General features: G+C 42.4%; 1 long non-coding RNA gene across 2 annotated transcripts in view; it reads right to left on the reverse strand.

Annotated features, from left to right (window-relative positions):
- Positions 1-19,757, reverse strand: part of LOC112547007 (uncharacterized) — a 251,419-nt gene that overhangs the window by 33,020 nt on the left and 198,642 nt on the right. Inside the window, exon 1 of one of the 2 annotated variants that reach the window (XR_012906678.1) lies at positions 2,129-2,542. The exons of the other annotated variant lie outside the window; for it this stretch is intronic. This is a non-coding gene — a long non-coding RNA (uncharacterized LOC112547007). Of the gene's footprint in view, positions 1-2,128; positions 2,543-19,757 lie in introns of those variants that run through there. 2 annotated transcript variants of the gene reach the window in all.

The raw sequence follows: 19,757 nt of genomic DNA on the forward strand, positions 1-19,757 counted from the left end.
TAGTTTTCCACAATCATTTTAGTCTAAAATTGATCCAATTATCAATCAAAATATTCTCCCCACCCCAAAACAGAAGGTTGGAAGGGAGAGGAGAACTATTTCAAAACTTCTGCTGAAAAAATGTTTTCCACAAGATTGGTTATGATGGGGTTACTCAGTGGTCTCAAGCAGCAGAGGGCAGAGCTCACTGTCTTTTTTCCCTGACACAACACATCTTGTACGGGTGGTGGAAACATCTCCTTGATAATCCACTTGTTTTCAATGCTCCAAACAACGTTCTTCACATAATGTCTGGTCATTTTTTCGTAGGTACCAAATATGGAATTAAAAGCCTAATTTTAGGTAACCAGGCTCATCTGCCCAGTAGTACTTCTATTGTTATGCAGAAATATTGCTTGACTGAAACATTGGCTCTGATCCCTCTGGACCCTTGGAACAGTTCTAACTGTATTTGAACTTGGCCACATGAACCTCTCTCTTTCTCTCTCATAGAATCCTACACCAGAATTCCAAAGTGATAGAATTTACAAGTTGCAATTCCCTGCCATTTTGTATACCTCAGATGTAGAGAACAAACTAGTTTGGGGAAGTGCAGAGAGACTAAAGTATCTGAATTACTGCAATACATTCTGTATTGTCCTCTGATTTTATCTTGCCAACTAACCTACCTTGCTGGACCTAAATTTTGCTATTACATCTTTACAATAAAGTAGAACGTACAGTTCCCAGTCCCTACCAGGACCCCATCAGTCTAGGTAGCACATAAAAGCAGAAAGCATAGGATGCTCCCTGCCTTGTTTAAACACAAGGTTTCATGGTTCAAATTGCTTCCTCAATCAAACTGTCATATTATAAAAGTGTCCCAGGATACTGTATGGGCTAGGAAACAAGGGAAAGGAATGTTATGCATTGCCAATTAGTGTCTAGTCCTTATCCAACTAAGCATGGAAAAGAAAATAATTTATCATCCAAAAGCTCTTTGATGGCCTAGCGAAATTGGTTGGTGGTCTCAGTCTAATTCTTAGCAAGCTAATCTGGCATCATATCTGGGGGTATGTCTACACTACCACTCTAGTTCGAACTAGGGTGGTTAATATAGTCAATCGAAGTTGCAAATGAAGCCCGGGATTTAAATATCCCGGGCTTCATTTGCATTTTGCCAGGTGCCGCCATTTTTAAATCCCCAGTAGTTCGGACTCCGTGCCCGTGGCTACACGCGGCACGGAGTAGGTAGTTTGAATTAGGCTTTCTATGAGGAGTAATGGTAGTTCCACAAGAAGTAACGGTAATTCCAATTAGAAAGCCTAATTTGAACTACCTACTCTGTGCCGCGTGTAGCTGCGGGCACAGAGTCCGAACTACCGGGGATTTAAAAATGGCGGCGCCCGGCAAGATGCAAATGAAGCCGGGATATTTAAATCCCGGGCTTCATTTGCAACTTCGATTGACTACATTAACCACCCTAGTTCAAACTAGGGTGATAGTGTAGACATACCCTGGAATCTTCCAGAGAGGACTTAAATCACCAGAAATGTCCACCCAGCACCTTGCACAAGCCTAAATTCATTTTAAATGCAATATACCCCTTTGTCACAGAATTCCAATCTCATTACCATCCCTTAAAGAAATGGGTCCCATTTCAATCTTTCCCCTCATTCCTCATTACCACATGGAGCCTCAGTTCATTCAAACATCTACTATACACAAATACCTAATATACACATACAGATATTCCCAGAGTGTTGCGGGTGGCTGGGGGAGAGAGTGGCTGGGGGGAGAGAGAGCTGGGGCTAGTGCAGCCTTTGCCCTCCCCAGTGGCCAGGGCTAAAGGGGATGGGGCAGGCACGGCTGGGGGAGAAAGAAAGGGGGTAGAGCTGGGGCTAGCACAGCCTTAGCCTGGCCCGAAAGCTAGGTGAGGGGGAGAGCTGGGGCTAGCCTGGCCTTGGCCCAGCAGCTGGGGGTGAGAAGGGGCAGGCCAGGGCTGCCACACCACAGCCTGGCCCTCCCCAGCAGCCAAGGATAGAGCTGGGGCTGCCTACCCCCAGAGAGAGGGGGGTTGACAAGCACAGAGAACAGGGACGCAGCCCCCCAGTAGCTATTCAATGAAAAAGTGTTAAAGCATACCCACCTATATGGCATTTAGTGTAGAACCCTCTCTTAGAACCTGCAGTCCAGTGTGCTGTGAAACCGGCAAACAGAACATTAGACTGTCTGACTAGAAGTCTGTGAGATAAATCAAATGGGACGACTGTTTTATTGTGTGAGGCATGAGAATACAATTTGCTGTAGAGCTTGAGAAAATCTGCCTGGCTAGTAAGCTCTTCTTAAAGAAAAACGATCTCCCAATCATTCAGCTATAGACAGAGCTTAATCAAAGCCTAATGAGTTTCGAGGGGGTGTATTGTCAATTGGTCTCAAAAATGGCCTCCATCTTTGTGGGCTTAAATTGTGTCCATAGAATAAACTTCAAGGAGAAATCAATAGTAACATCTGTCACTACCTGATCTGTACTTGCTCTGAGGCACCAAGAGGTGTAATTACTCTGATTTGCACCCCTAACTTCATTGCCGGGGCAGATATCACCCTTAAAAAGGAAAGGTGCCATTCTGAAAATTTACTCTTAACAAGGGGGAAGAAAGATAAAAAGCAAGAAATAGGTGGTGCTTAGGAGAAAACCTTATAGGAGACAGAAAGATCCCTCAGTTTTAAAAAAATAAATCAGTTGACTAACAAACATCTCTGAGTCATTTCAAAAGGCTGACAACTCCTCAAAGCTCCTTCTTCTTTGCATATGAAGGTAGCCATTGAAGATTAGGGAGTAATCAGCCCCTCTGAACTGACTTGTGTTTTGCCAGTTGACTAGGTTATAAAAAAATGGCAGAGGGAGTACTGGTCCTGTATACAAACATAGAGCACTGACTCAAGCCCCTCCGTGAGACCACCCATCCAAGTGGCTGTGTAGGAATGGCACTTTCATTTGCACTGGTCATTTTATTTCCCACCTGCTACATATGCCTCTAATTATGAATTTAGTGCCCTGGCCTCTACATTGAGCAGTACTGCTGCATTCCACGATCATAAGCAGATTCTCTTATAGCTTCTCACTATCCTGACTTTGTATCAATCCAAGCACAGCAATGACACTAAAGGTGTGCCTTTCAGTGTCTTACAATTGGCACAGTGGAAAGGACAAAATTTTAAGACAAGCTTACAAAAGCCTGTTCACCAGAATCTGAATCTCTGACAAACAGCTTGCGTCAGCTTTAGTTTACAGAGTTTATAATTGTTCTGGGAGGTGCATTACAGAGTAATCAAAATGATAACAATTCTCAAAAATTACAGTGAGTTGTGTGGAAAGATTAAACAGCTTGGTCTTATTCTCACTGGGAAACAGAAGACTTAGCAAACACTGAATTAACATTTTTAATATTATGAAGGGGAATTAATAACATGATAAACACAAGAAGAAAAATCAGGTAATAACTTATGGATAACAGGTATTCGCTGCTACCTGGCGGTGGAAGCAGGCAGAAATAATTTTGCTCCCCATCAGTGAAATGTAAGTACAGAAGGAGGAGAAAAAGACCGTTGAAGGTCCATAAAGTGAGGAACAGTGACTGAGTGTAGCAGAATGTGGTTTAAAGTTCAGCCTCCGCACTCTAAAAACTCAAGCTCCATGATAATCCACTGGAATGTGTTGGGGGCAGGCCAAAATTATTAGTGTTGGTTCAAGATGCACATATAAATTCCCTGATTTCCAAAGGTATGTAAGAAGAGAATAGCAATCCATAGCCATTTGAAGATCTAACTATACCAAATAGCAATTCCTCTGTTGCATACACAGTGCACACTATGATTTTCTTCTGAACATAAATTTCCATGCTTTCCTTTTAAATAAAAATCAGTAAAAATCATTTCCACAATCATTTCAGAACACTCACTCACCTCTCTTGTTTTTTATTAATGCTACTTCTAAAGCTAACATTTTCAAAAGTTGATATTGAAAGTTAGATAGCTAAATCCTTATTTACACAATTAAATATTCAAAAGACTCTAAACTTCCATTGGAGTCAGCACCTGCTATCTATCATGCTGCTGTGAAATGAAGTTTGAAAATCATGAAAGTAAGGAAGGAAGGCATTGTACTGTACTTCAAATCAAACCATGAAATGACCATTCACCGAATGATATTTTAAACTGACAAATGCACCCATGATGTCTTGGTATTTTATTAACCTTTTATAGTATTTAATTTTTTGAAAAATTGTAAAGCAATGGCCATTTTCTTTCTGTTTTCTAAGTGTTATTTGTCAAGCTTTGTGATTCAAACCTAGCAGGATCTTGGGGGGGGGGGGGGGGAGAGAGTGAAATGTTAATAAAGCCAAGGAGATCCTATCATGGAGTACAATTAATGCCCTACTTTGCTTTCACAGGGCATTTCTGCCTTAGTAAACATAATGATAGCTCTACTCAGAGGTTAAAGTCAGAGGGCATTTTCTTTCATTATTAACATAGCTTGGCAAAGGTTCCAAGATCAAAGACAGACTGTCAGCATAATTGTAAAATAATACTTTCTTCTCCACTTTTAATTACATGAAATAGCTTTTATAAATTATTAATAAGGTTCCCCACCATTATAACAAACCTTGATTAAAGGCACCGATTTATTCATGAACTTAAAGAAGGTTTGTATAAAATATACAGAATCTTTCAGTTAGAACTGATTTTTGACAGCATATGCACAGCAAAATTCAAAGAAATGGTTACAAAACTATGCACAAAATTCAATTAAGACCTGCCAATTCAAAGCAAGAGACTCTTATTTTTATCTTTGATAGGTTTACATGCCTAGAAGGCAGGCATTTCCATGAATCCTATTCCAAAGGTGCAGCAGGCAAACCAAGAGATAAGCATGAAGCATAATCAAACCTGTGGGGTAGAATGGCTTATTATGGCAGTAGAAATTTCAGAAATTCACTTAGAAGAAACATCTTAATGTAAAGGTCTGATCCAAACAACTTTAAAAACAATGGGAGTCTTTCCATTAAGCTCAATGGGGATTGGCCGAGGCCTGACATGAGAGAATCTGCTCTAACGAGTCAAAGAAAAAGCGCAGAACAAAATTAACTGCTTTAGCCACTCTGTTCTTGACATCGCCTTTTTTCCATAAAGATGCTACCTTTTAGGCAAAAGACCTAAAAAAATAACATAGAATGCATTTGTTAGGAGTAACTCCACTGATGTCAGCAAAGCTTTTTGGTAAAGCTATGTAACTGTGATCGTTTAGCTTTGAGGGGCCTATGTATTATCATGAGGGTGCCAAGTAAATGTGTCATTTAAGATGCAGATTTCATACACTTCAGGAGTTATCACAAACTTCTGCAGTTCTTCAATTTTTCTTCTTTTCCATTTCCTCCTCTGTTTCCATATTATGAATCTCCATCGCCTCCCTGCCCAAATTCACAACAAATAGTTCTTATCTCAAAAGAAAAAACTAAAGTACAGGATGATAATGGCATTATATTTCTGATTCAGTTAATATATCCTGCATCACCAAGAAAGCTCTTCTGCCTTAGCAGAGTCAGACACAATGATCTAAAGACCTTTCAATCCTAACGTCTATGCCTTGTATTTGATTATTTTGGCCTGGTTCAAGGAGAGCAATGATCCAATTCTGCATCTGATATGGTTTTTGCTGAAAGATGTTTTTGTGTCATTTTTGCATTTTATGGAAGGATATTTGTTGTACAAGGTTTTAAAAAACACAGTAAGTTACAAAAGGAACTTTTTATGGACTCATAAAACAAGCATGCATTTATTGCTCCCCCCCCCCCCCATAAAAGTAAGACAACTCTTCTTCACACTAATTGAATGCATTGACTTTGGCCATTTTGGAATACCCCATGCCACGCTTTTGTCTAGGGGTGCTTCTACACTGCACCCATAGCTCAAAATAAGCTATACAATTTGAGCTACACAAATTGCATAGCTTATTTCCAGTCAATTTCGAAATAGCTTACTTTGTAATTTGGAGCTGTCTACACAGCGTCGTCTTACAGGGAAGTCAGAATAGTGAGCCCGTTATATTTCCAAATAATGGAAGCACTGTTACGACATGGGATAGCTATTTCAGGATATCTCTGGTATCCCAAAATAGCTCTGCAGTATAGACATAGCCTAGGTGAATATGTCAACTCACTGAAACAATCGTGCTTCTAGAGTCAGTGCTCACTCCAGAATGTATATACAGGCTCTCTAAAATTTTCTCTGTGAATAATGAATTATTGTGCACTTTCCACTGAAATCCTCTTACCTACTAATGCACAGAGTGATCAGGTTGTGTACTGCAGTTCAGTACAGCACCATTGTTCTAGTAGTGAAGTGTGAAGGGGGCCTCACTCCTCCTAAAAGATTTTCAGAATATTGTCATATAGCTTCTCCACTCTGGCCTCAGTTCATGCCTTGTTTTAAGGACAAGAGTACCATTGAAAGCAATGAAGTCTCATGCTCAAAAGTTTTGTATGGGCTTAGGCACCTTGCTGAACTGGGACTTGCAGTTTTCAAAATGTAAAACATAAGTGAATGCTAAAAAGAAAATTCAGTATAACTTAAAGAGCTGCCTATAAATTAAGGATACTATAATTAACTGGTTTTAAAAAGAGTGGAGGTTCCCAGTGGTATCTAAATTTGTTTGGGGGAGATGAAACTCCCAGAGGGGCAGTATTGCCTACAGGTTATGGACTGTGATCAGGTTTTATCTTTAAGCATAAAAGTAGGCACTGAAAAGTCAAAACAATGAGCTAGCATCCCTACTCTTGTGATTATATTGATCCAACAGTTTCACAAGTGCCAGTTTTACATCTCATCCAGCAGCCTGAATTCTGAATACCACTAAGGCCACTTCACAAAACTCCTCAGTGTGAAGGGGCCTTCAAGTGGGCACATCCATAATGTGCATTTACCTTGAGGCCCTTTCACATTGCCAAAGTGATGTATGGGGGCCTTGAAGGAACTGAGAATGAGGTCCAATATCTCCAGATCACGCTGCTCACCACCAGCTCAGCAGCAAACCAGAGGCAAGTAGTTCACCCACTGGATCACCAGCATCACTTCCAGTAGCACATGAGGATTTCTATGCAGCTGTACTGACAAATTCTGAGCCTGCTGAATGTGTGAGATCTGCCAAGACCACAGCCCAGAACAATTCACTGCATGATCACAAATATTGGTTTCAGAGTACAAAGAGTACTGCTTCAAGAAATATTGTGTCTGAAATATTCTCAGACAATTCAAAGAGGTTCTGAAAAACAAAATTCAAATATACGTGCAATAAAGCAAAATGAAATAGGTTGTCTAGTAGGTTCATTCCAACTCCACCTTCCATAACTCAATGCGAGTAGACCACAGGAAAGTGCTGATGTGCCACCCAGCCACTGAAATGAGTCTTAGAGTGGCACAGTTTGTCAGGATTTCAACCTATTGCTATTAAATATCATGTGGTAGAAAAGATTTATTCAACAGGCTAGACAGATCCTATTATTCTGGGTCTTCGTAAGGATTCGCAATGTTGAAATTAAAAAAAAGACATTATAAAGAATTGCAACAGGCAATGAGGCCTACTGCTTGTGGTGTTTAGAAATGTAATGTCTAGGGAGAAAAAAATGGTATTTGGCAATTTCAGAAAGTCTCCCTTACAAAGACATTGAAAAAAATTTTTTGTTACTTCATATTTTTTCAGGGCAAATTTTTTCAGGGCAAATCGCTGTTTGTAGCATTCATTTAAATGCTACCCATTGAAAGTTGAGACGTCACAAATGGAAAACAGTATTTCCAAATATGCACGTACAACATCGATGTTTGTGTAGATAAGCACAAATTTTCATGCACGTTATGTATTAATAATGATCAGCACTATTATTCATGTAGTTGCTTCCTTCATCCACATTGTAGGTTTTGTGTGTATACATACACACATTAACAGACACACAAAATATAAGAGAAAGACCTCTATATTAAAACAATCTATTTAAGGAAAGATTAACATAATAAATGTCCATATTTTTAAAAAACTGTTTCCATTTAACAGCACTTGTATTGTTCACAATAATTCCACTGTGAAGTGTTTACATCTGAACATTTCTTTTGTGTATATGATCCTGGGAACAATTTTGCATGTTTTTCCATATAGTTCCTATTAAATAGGAGAACTGTAGCTCTTCTCATGAGATAAGGCTCCCCTGCTATTTTCCCTAAATAATGGCCATCTGTACTGAATGACCTCCCAAAACAACCAGCTTTGTTAATGGCAACTTTGCTACTGTTCATACATCATTTGGGATTACTCCAGTCAACTTTCTATGGGACTCTATTGTTATGAAAACCTATTATCAGGCAATTAAATGACAGCAAGAATGTAATAAAGTACAACAGTTTTAGTTGTATCATTATCTTGGGTGCTGATGTTAATGAAAGGCTATCACACCCTTGACTGTAATTCCTACAGCCTGTCGTAGAGGAAAATAACTGCAGTCAGCAGTTATTTTCACCTTAATGGTTTGAGCAATTACACCTCATGCCTAAGCCCTTCCCCCTTTTTTAAACTAAAATGAAGAATAACGCTCAGGTTATCTTGGAGGACTGCTGCAGAAAATGAGGCATAAACACAATGCAAATCATGCCTACATTCTGCTGGGTTTTTGTCAGGCAGATTTCTTTTATATTCATTCATTCACAAGCATTTGTTCTCCATGTAAATGGAATGATAAACTAATTTTGTCCACTCTCTACTTTGTTCTTGTCTCAGTGGAAAATAATGAAGTTGAATTACCTTCACAGTCCTTTGAGATTCCCTACTGCAGACTGAGTCTCTGCAGTGCTTTTCCTTTCCTTTCCTTTCCTCCCCCCCCCCCACCCCCATTTCAAGAACTACACAAAACCTAATAAACCTCTCTGAGAAAGTAGGTGCACATAATTGCCATAGATACCACAAGATGACTAGAGCATCTCAACTTTCCAGATAGTCCTGGGTTTGAAATATAGACAATCAGCATTTTTTATTTCTGATATATAGCCTAGCTGTAGGTCTAAAATAAGTTCTGGTTTTCCCACCGTGAAAATAATATAAGAATTTATGTTGACATCAGGTAGTACACTCTCTATCACCAGAGACGGTGCAACTGCAGTCATATTGGTTGGCATAGATTCAGCTAATATACATTTATAGTTCTTCTTTCTTTGACAGAAGATTGTATATTTACCAGCCTATATGTGCAGTTAGGCTAAAGTGCTGGGTTTTTTACTGGGACTCAACCTTTACTCTTCAGGTTATTCATTTTCTTCCCAAGATGCAGTAAGAAAATGTTATACAAAGGCATAGTCACAAGCTATTGTATTGATGCTGCACTAGGATTTCTTCCAGATAGTCGAACGCAACAATGGCATTATGCGTCTCAGCTGGCGTTATGTTTAGAAAAATCTGCAGAGCATTCTCCTTACTTTGTAGAGATATTTAGGTGTCCTTGCAAAGCATGTTGTCTTATCACCACCATATTTATTTGGTAAGGTGCCCATTAGGCCCTGCTTAATTGTAGCTGAAACAACTCAGGTGGCCCTCCGAGAAGAAACTGTGCCTCAATTACTCTCCTTTGCTCTGTTGGGGAGTAAATTACTTCATCCCATTTCTGTGGTGAAACTTAGTCCACCCTATGCAGGTGGAGAAGCTGTACCAGCTGGTTAATGGAAGGGATGGAGCCCAGATTCTTCTAACTTCCCCTTCTCAGAAAGGAGAAGGCAAAAGCAGCTCATGCTCTGCCCCTATGACCAACAAAGGGAGAAAATGGTGGTGGGATCCTACTTCTCTTCATATCCCCCGTTATCTATATATAATAGTGCACATGCAGGTGCAGTTACTTAGAGAAAACACCAATATGAATGTTTGCACATAGCATATCCATTCGTTTCCTTTTGCTGGTGTTTTGTATGTTTTTGTATTTCTGCGTGCTAATTGCAGCTTCTTATAGCTGGAGGAAGTTGATATTCAGCAGCTCTTCTCCACAACCTGAAGATAGCAGCAGTAATTTGGCCTTAGTAATAGTAAGCCACCTTTTTGTTGTCTTATGAACACATTCATCTGCAGATTCCTGCCTATTTGGGAACCAAAGAAAAGTTGTAAATAAATGGGTCACACATCAGATGAAGTTCAATACATTATCTACTGAAACTACTCATGAAGCAGAAATGTGGAGGTTTTTTCCCGTAAAATAATGTACAATAGCATCAGGTAGATGTGAACATTGCTCACACTGCTTAGTTAGATGGCCTGTGGAGAAAACATGTATTTCCCTACGCACTTATAAATGCCAATATCACCTCTTCCAACTTTCGCACAGCAGTGTAGATCAAAGGAAATAGGCGACAAACTTACATAACAGTCTAACACTTGAATCTGCCTGGCTTCCCCAACTCTGTTCATCTTCAGACCCGGTATTTTGAATACCACCTTCTCTGGCTTCTTGTTTAATATCCTCTTTTCAAACCAGACTTGTCAGGAACATCCTTCAAGACTTAATCTGTCCTCTCAGAGATACAGAGTAGTACTGTGTGCCTGTCCTGTTGGCATCAATGATAAACCCTAATACATATGGAGAGCAGGGTATCAGAGCCAAGTACTACCAAGTGGATCCAAGAGGAGAATTTTCCCCTTCTGAGAACTCTCCAATGAATTTTATCAGGGAACAGAATAAAGGATACTTGCTAAAATGTTCCATACAGACATAACAGATATAGAAGTTAATACTTTAAAGACAGCCAAATCTTTTGTTGTGTGTGAATCTAGTGAAGTGTAACTGACTACTGAACAGTCAACACAAATTAATAAGTCATGCTATTTTACATTAAAGAGGACCCTTCATCCCAAATGTGCTAAACAAACTAAGGCCCAGACTGGCTGTTTATACTGAATTCTGAAGGTAGAATGAAGCTTTACAACCCCTGAAAAATCTACCAAGGTCTATTTTCATTTCCTATATGTTTTCAACAGACGCAGCTGTAAGAGTGTATTTTGATCTGAACACAGCACACAATCTGTGATAATCAGGTCATTTGTATTCTTAGAGCAATATACTGTCCTCAATCCATGTGTGTCCTTGATCTATTGGAGTTCCACTGAGGATCAAGGGCAATATCTGGCCTTTATTTTTATGTTGAATCAAGTAGAAAGGTGAAACCTGTTTCCATCAGAAAAGAGAGCCTCTACTGAATTAAAAAAATGTCGAGGAGGTGAATAGATAGAATAGCCTTTTTAAAATGGTGATAGTGACTGCTGTGAGAGAGATGAAGATAAAAGATAAAAGGCCAGATTCAACACAGTTAGATCAGCATAAAATAGGAGTACCTCCAGCAGAGTCTCTGAAATTGCACCTATGTAAAAATCGGTCTAAAAGTTAAATCATGGCCCTAAATGGCACGTGAGAATTTTCATACCACAATTCATTTCTTAATATGCCTACATTATACCCTGACTGTGTTTGCTGTCCTCAGAGCAACAGCAGAGAGATTGGAGGAAAAAGCATTAGCTTAAGACACATGCTATCTAATAACAGGACACATTTAAAAACAAGTGTTCATTTACATTCCAATGTATTTAAACTATTAACAAGAAAGCGTTATAAGGAGAGGAAAATTATGGACACCTTGGAAAATTAACTCAAAGAATAAAAGTCTGCAAGGGTATGTCTACACCACAGCACTATTTCGAATTAACTTAATTCGAAATAGTTAATTCGAATTAAGCTAATTCGAAATAACGCATCTAGACACAAAATCTAAATTGAAATAGCGTTTTTCTAAATCGAAATAGCACATCCACATTGAGTGGACCCTGAATCGAAGGTAAGGCTGGCCGGAACCAGTGCTAGCAGGGAATCAGGGTCGGACTTAGCGTGTGGGGCTGCTGCCTCAGGCTATCCAAGGTCTGTGCTTAAAGGGACCCGACCCCCCATCCCGGGCAGATAGTTCTCAGGTTTCTCTGCTTGCTGGTCCATCTCACTGAGGGACAGCAAAGCATTTGTGTCTCGGAGTGCTTTGCTTGCCCTCACTCGGGACACCCTAGCACTCTGCAACATGGAGACAGAGCTGCCCCTAGGCACTCTGGTGCATCTTGTGGACATGTTGCCATCAGCCTGGCTGTACTTTCTGCAGGCTGCCATCCAGGAGGTCCATCAGGGGGCTATCAGTATCCAGGGGGCCCTACAGGAGAGTTCCGCCCCAAAGAGCACTAACAGTCTCTGTGGTCTGCCCCACTGGGGGCTTGTGCCTCATTCCTCCCTCATGTCCTTCCACTTACCCCTCCCTAATGTAGAATAAAATAGAAACTGTCTTTATTTATCACAACTGGGGGTGGGATGAACATCTGGGGAGACTGGGGAAAGGAGGCGAGAGAGGGTGGAAGATGGGAGGGGGGAAACTGGGAGGAGGGAGCTAGAAGGGGGAAGCAAGGGGAAGAAGGGGGAGAGGAAGCTTATGGCTCATGGTTGGGGGTCTCGCCGGGTCACATGTCTCCCAGCACAGCGGGTGCAGGGGCCTCGGTGTCCCCGGGGGGATGGGGAGAAGGGTGTAGAAGTTGAGGAGGGAGAGAGGAGAGAGGGAGAAAGAGTGGGAGGAGAAGCAGGAGCTGGGGGAGCAGCATGGAGCAGCACGCTCTGCACTAGGGCCTGCAGATGGTGACAGATGGCACGACCTTGGGCAAACAGCTCCCGCCGGAACTCCCGTTCTTCCTGCACCTGCTGCTCCATGATGTGGGTCTGGTCTCGCAGGGCTGCCAGGTGCCACTCATGGTACCCCTGCAGTGTTGCAGTGGTCCTACGGAGCCCGCAGGTGCGGGAACACCTCCTGGGCGGGGTGGTGCGCCCTGCATGTGCAGGTGGTGCGGCTGTGGAGAAAGAAGAGAAGTGGTCAGTTCTCCCTGGGGACACAGTGGGTGAAGCCCAGCCCCCACTCTGTGAGGAGAAGATGACCGTGCTCTGCACTGCCAGAGCCGTTGTGCTTGCCTAGAGGCCATGTTTGGAATATCCAGCTATCCCCAGGAGTGGAAGGTGCCCCAAGACCACACCCATTCCCCTGTGCCATGTATAGTGCGGCTGAGCTGGGGGGAGATGTCCCTGCCTCTGTGTGGAGGGAGTGTGTGAAGGGAGGGCATCCTGCTGTGTCCCACCCCAGGAGCATGTCAGGTCTCTTCACACATGTATGCCTATCAGGCCACGGCCCCTGTGTGACACGTAGCTCGAGCCACCTGCCCAAGCTGATCCGTGGGAGGCATGGCCACGCACGTGGTCCCTGGTCTCCCTCCCCACCTCCTGCCCGGGTAGGAACAGTGCTGGCACCTACCTGGTATGGCCTCCCTGGACGACCCTGCCAACTCTGGTGCTGGGACAGCTGGTGGAGGCCCTTCTGGTGTGCCCAGGTCAGGGCCCTCAGCTCCCGGCTCGCTGTCCCCCAGGCTGGCATGGACCGCCACGCCCCGCCCCTCAAGATTCGGTTGAGGATGAGGGAGTAGGGGCAGGTGTCAGCCCCTCCTGCAGTGCCACCCCTGGTGGCCCTGGCATATGCCTGCCACAGCTCCTTGACTTTGAGGTGCACCTGCTCCTGGGTGCGCCTGTGTCCCTTGTGGGCCATGGTGGCCGCTATGTTGTAGATGGCCACGTTTCTCTGCCTAGTGCACAGACATGGACATGGGGGACCTCCCCCCAAACCTCAAGTAGGTCCATGATCTCCGCACTAGTCCATGAGGGTACGCGTCATCTATGACCCCCGGCTGGCCCCTGGGTGCTGGAGGACTGGGCGGGGACCGCTGGCTGCCACTGGCTGCAATTGTGGGGCCACTGGGTGAGGGCCTGCAGCTGCTGGCAGGCCTGGCTCTGGCACATGCCCAGTGGCCAGACTCTACCACTTTAAGGGCCCCAGGGCTGGGGGAGAGGAGAAGAGTTTTCCTGGTTGTGCCCAGAGTGTACACCCGAGGAAACTGGGAAGGGCTGGAGGCCCCCTATTTTGAATTAAGTGTCTACACAGCATTTCATTCAAAATAGCTGTTTTGAATTTGGCATTATTCCTCACAGAATGAGGCTTACCAAATTCGAAATAAGCGCTCCGTTATTTTGAATTACATTTGAAACAGCGGTTTGCATGTATAGACACTATTGAAGTTAATTCAAAATAACTGCTGTTATTTCGAATTAACTTTGTAATATAGACATACCCTAATATTTGTTTAAAATATTTGCTTAATTGTTTTAATCTGTAAAAATGGAAGAAGCATTGTTAATTGATTTCCCCATGTAAATGTTAGTGAGGCATACTTATTGCATGATGCAAAGGCCTCCTTCTGAATTTATCAGCAGCTTTCCCATTCTAATGACCCATCAGACTCATCACAGAGATGCCATGTAACACAAGATTCCCCACACAGTTGGTGAATCAGTGAGCAAATAGCAAAGATTGAACAATGGCCTTGGAGCCATTTTAGTGCCTGTACCATTCAATGTCAGTTTGCTAGGTTTAGTTCCTGGCAGACCACTGGGTGCTTTATTTCCCGGGTGCCGCAGGGGAGCTGTCTGGCTCAGAGCAGGGAGACCAGATGGCAGATGCTGCCAGCAGTCTGTTTGGGCCAAAAAACCACAAAAGCATTTCTTAAAGGGGCCATGCTTTTTATTAATTATTATTATCATTATTATTAACAACTCTCGGGGTCTTTTTTTCCCCTTCCTCAACAACTTGGTCTCCCCCCCTCCCCCTTTTTTTTTCCCCCTCAAGAGAATTTTTTCCCCAGAGGTTTGTGAGGGGTGTTCGGGATTTTTGGTTAAACCATCTGGCAACTCTAACTCTGCGAAGTGTTGCAGTCCAGGACATCGCTTCTTACAGCTCCCATTGTCCGGAAATGACGATCCATGGCCTGTGGGTGCTGCAAGTGGCTGTACCTCCAGACACTCACGTAAATAAAATGCCGGTGGCCATCCAGAGGCTAACTCTGGTGAATCACCTCCAGCTTATAGCCCACCCCTGATTCAGCACGCAAACAGTTCTTTCACAGGTTCAGATATCTGCTAATAGGTCTGGCAGGATTTTTCACTTTCAAGTTAACTATATCAAAGGGGACAAGAACATTAGATTTTTCCTTTGCCTCATTCTCAGAAACAGCTGAATCATTTGGGTTGAATTTTCACAAACATTCATTTTAAGGTAGATTTTGTCATGGAAATTATCAGTTTGAACAGATGAAAGTTCTATGAAGTTATAAGGATCTTATAATAGGAAGTGTTGAACAATCTTAATATAATAATCTCCTATAATAATTTCCAAAGGATTATGACTTTCCTGTATCTCCATGCACACCCTGGCTTTCCTGGGGTGCTTGTTAGTGTTGCAAGCCTTCAAGTCACATTAGCAGCCAAGCTACTGCATGTTTTTGTGCTATGCATTTAAGTACAATGGGATCAAGAAGGGTAAACCATCTATGTAATAGATTTGCTATTTTTGTACATTATGATGTCTCTGGCGGAACAGTTATAATGCTTCCATAGAAAGTAAGGGCACAACCCCTCTGAACCAATACTGCACTCAAGATCATTAGCAGTCCTTTCAAATCAATGCCCATATCAATGCTCCCAGTTTTGGCAGGCATCATGTCAGTCAACATTAGGTGAACCACTACAATGCTTAAGACTCTGACCACTCTGGATATAACGATTCATAGAACCCAGCACAGATACAAAATTTGTATCTGAATCCATATCTATATCCACAAAAATGAGCCACAGATATCCACATCTATATCCGCAGATGCAAATACCCATGGATATTCATAGATTTGCAGGGCTCTATGGATACACTAAGATCTCAATTCACTGCCCATAGGCCACTGTTTCTTAAACTGTGTTCCATGACACACTGGTGAGCCACGAGGCAGTCAGAGGTGTGCTGCGGAGAACAACAGAATTTAAAATGGCCGCCCTTAAAGGGGCAGGTGACCTTTTTTCCCCTCCATAACTTTCCCCTTGACTCTTCTTCCCCTCCTCTCTGGACCTCCTTTTTTTTTTTTTTTTCCTTAACAAAAAAATCCTTGGTGTTCCTCAAAAAAAAATATTGTTTGGTGTTCCTCTGTCTTAAAAAGCCTAAGAAACACTGCCATAGGCACTAGCTTCCCTTATAGCTGGGGGGTGCTGGACACCATCCCTGGCCCTGCCTCTGCCTCCAGTTTTCCCTTTCACCCAAGCCTCTGCCCCCAACTCTTCCAGACCCTGCTTCACTCCTGGCCTGATCCCTTCTACCCTCTCCCCAAGCCCATGCCTCCTCCCCACTATCCCCATTCCTCCTCCTTCCTTAATCAGCAAAACAGCTGTTTACTGTGGGCAGGAGGCTCTGCTCAAATGCGGCTGCTGGTGGGTGAGAGGGGGGAACCTTGGCTGCTGGCATGAGCTGAGCACCCACTAACTGTTCCCCATGGGTGCTCCAGCCCCGGAGCATGCAGAGAGCTGGCACCTATGTCACTGTCACTCTTCTGATTCAAATCCAAGAATCCCTTTTGGAGCCATGTGTCAACAGTCCAGTCCAACAGAAAAGATGCCAGCACTCACTGACTCAGATTGAGCACCACTTGTATTCTCCCAGACAAAGACCTTTTTGAAAATCCACTAAAAGACATCCTGAGATGCACAGAAGGAACAAATATTTCCACCACAAATTTAAAAAAAACCCAAAGAATCACCAAATTATTCCCCTTTATTCGGCAATGGTGAGGCCACATCTGGAGTATTGCATCCAGTTCTAGAACCCTCACTACAGAAAGGATGTGGATGCATTGGAACGGGTCCAGCGGAGGACAACCAAAATGATGAGAGGGCTGGAGCACATGACCTACGAGGAAAGGCTGAGGGATTTGGGCTTATTTAGTCTGCAGAAGAGAAGAGTGAGGAGGGATTTGATTGGAATCTCCATTCAAGTAGTTGAAGGCTGCTAAGAGGATAGAGAGAGGCTGTTCTCAGTAGTGGCAGATGGCAGAAGAAGGAGCAATGGTCTCAAGTTACAGTGGGAGAAGGCCTAGGTTGGATATTAGGAAAAACTATTTCCCTAGGAGGGTGGTGAAGCACTGGAATAGGTTACCTAGGGCAGTGGTGGAATCTCCATCCCTAGAGGTTTTTAAGTCTCGGCTTGACAAAGCTCTGGCTGGGATGATTTTAGTTGGGATTGGTCCTGCTTTGGGAAGGGGGCTGGACTCGATGACTCCTGAGATCTCTTCCAGCCCTGTGATTCTATGATTCTAAATTGTGACTGTTGATAGGTTCAAACTCTATGAAGCATCGTAGACAACTGTCCCATTCAGGCTGATAGTGGTGGTACAAAGGGGATTCATATAGCTACCCCAGAAGCATTAGAATGGCTTTCAAATCTTAAAATTCAATTGTAATCCCAGCCTGTTGTTTTTCAAAATGCCATGCTAAAGAAAGAAAAAAAATTGCTTGCACACATCAGTTGACATACAGAAATGAGAATAAGTGTTCTACTGGCAGTGAAGAAAGATATGGACATTTAAAACATTTGTCAAAGTCCCTGATTAGTTCTTACTGTGCTATTCAGTGTTGAAATGTACGTGAGTAGAAAAGGAACTGAATATAAAACAGCAAGCAGGGCTACAGACAAAGCACCTCCCTTTTTACTGAAATATGTGACCAAGGTAGAAAATACAGTGCAAGTATGCATTCTGATGGTATTTTACATGCAAACGAATAGGAAATTAAACAGGGGAGTAAATGTTTGCAAAGTATTTAAGTACATGCTTACGTCCATTCCTACTCAACAAAGCACTTCGGCAAATGCTTAACTATAAGCGTATGCTCACATGCTATGGATATTGATGGGACTTGATCATGTGGAAGTGTATGGCTAAATACATAAAAATTGCTGAATCAGAACCTTAGTGCTGAAAGAAGGTGGCACCTTCACGTTCTAAAAACAGTCCTTTTATAAAATCTGGTAAATAGAATTAGGAATATTTTGTCTAAGGTTTTACATCTAGCAATTAATTGTACAATATTGCAAAATTCAATGACAATTTTTTTTTAACTAAGAGTAAAAGTTGGGTCCCCAAAAAAAGCTCTAAGGAACTTCAGAATTCATTTAAGCAGTCATTAAAATGCAGTACACCAGCATGACTGGAACTGGTAGGATCAAAACATGGTTAATTAGAGTGTCAAAGTTCTGCCACATGTTGAGAAGGGTAAAAAGGATCCTATTATCAAATGCACCTGCCAACTAAAGTAATAACATGTATTATCTGTGGGTATACTACATGGTTAGGTCAACACAAGGAAGTGTACGTTGACCCAGCTACAGATGTACCTTTGCTTAAATTGGTTCCCACTGATGTAAGTGCCCTGCTATGCCAACTTAACAATACCACTTCCTTGAGCCACACAGAAGCATAATCAGTGTAGTCAGAGCAATACAGTGATAGTGTAGACACTGAGTTAATTACATTGACTAGCTCTAGGACCTGTTCCACAATGCACCATATTGACCACTCTGGCCCAAAGAAAGGTACTTAGGAGTAGAGCACACTGTATGTGGTTGCCATCTAAAGCACTCCAAAGGTGAGGACACAAAGTAGTGGGTAGGCCTGGGTCCCCCTTCTCACTTGCAACAGATGAAGTGGGCAGACAATGGACTGCTGCTGCCACTGAAAGAGTGGATGGACAGCGGACTCAGGTCCTTCAGAAGGGTAACACAGAGTATTGTGTCATGAAGAGGATGCCACGACGAAAAATCATGTTTCGTGTAATCCTACCTGAAATTGAAATGACTGTTCTTTCCCCTTTATAAATTCTGATACCTTAATTTCTTAAGTTTTAAATAGTTTTGTGAATTGCCTGGTTCATTTTACAGAAGAAAACTCTAGTTTTTTAAAAAAATAGCCTTTGTTAGTTCGCAACGTATTGTCTGATGTTGAGCAGGTCTGACAAACACAAATTTGCTGTTACTTCACTTTGTCACAGAACCCATAGAATCATTCATAGACAATATTCATAGGTGAATTGCCAATATTACATTCCTGTATACAGAGCAATCTCTACAAAATTCATACCAATCTGCAAAAGAACACTGCCAGGTAGAGAACACTACAGCAGGCCAGGTAGAGGATACTTCAGCAACACACACTACAATGGCTCCTTAAACAGTCTTTCAAAGCCATCCTGAGCCATATAGCTCCATGTTGAGCTCTTCTAATAGCCCTTATATCTGGCTATTCAAATTTAGCACCTCTTCCCTCCACCCCAGTGGAAACTTTTCCCCTCTTTGATTGCCAGTTATTATGCAAGACACAGCAGGCAACTATAACCACTAGGATATTTTTTCCACTGAGGTCCAATCTAGTAAGTAAACACCAACAACAACCCTTCAAATGACCAAAGGCACATTCAACTGTAGTTGAAGCACTTCTGCTGTCAAGGTGTGCAGGTTCATGAACCATGGGAACAAGGAGTAGGCGGAGTCTCACAGGATCTCTATTGGCATTTCAAAATTCCCAGGTACAATCCACCAATCAAGAAATCCCCCTTCTTGCAGCTCTCTAAACAGTCCTGTGTTCTTAAAGATACATGCACCATGTAACTTACCTGACTAGCCCATGCTAATGTCACTATCATGTCCCAGGTGATCCACCAATGATTGAATTACCATAGAAAAGTAGCTCTTTTTTGATATGCACCTTG

This window comes from Pelodiscus sinensis, chromosome 12 (assembly GCF_049634645.1).
Source record: "Pelodiscus sinensis isolate JC-2024 chromosome 12, ASM4963464v1, whole genome shotgun sequence".
NCBI lineage: Eukaryota > Metazoa > Chordata > Testudines > Trionychidae > Pelodiscus > Pelodiscus sinensis.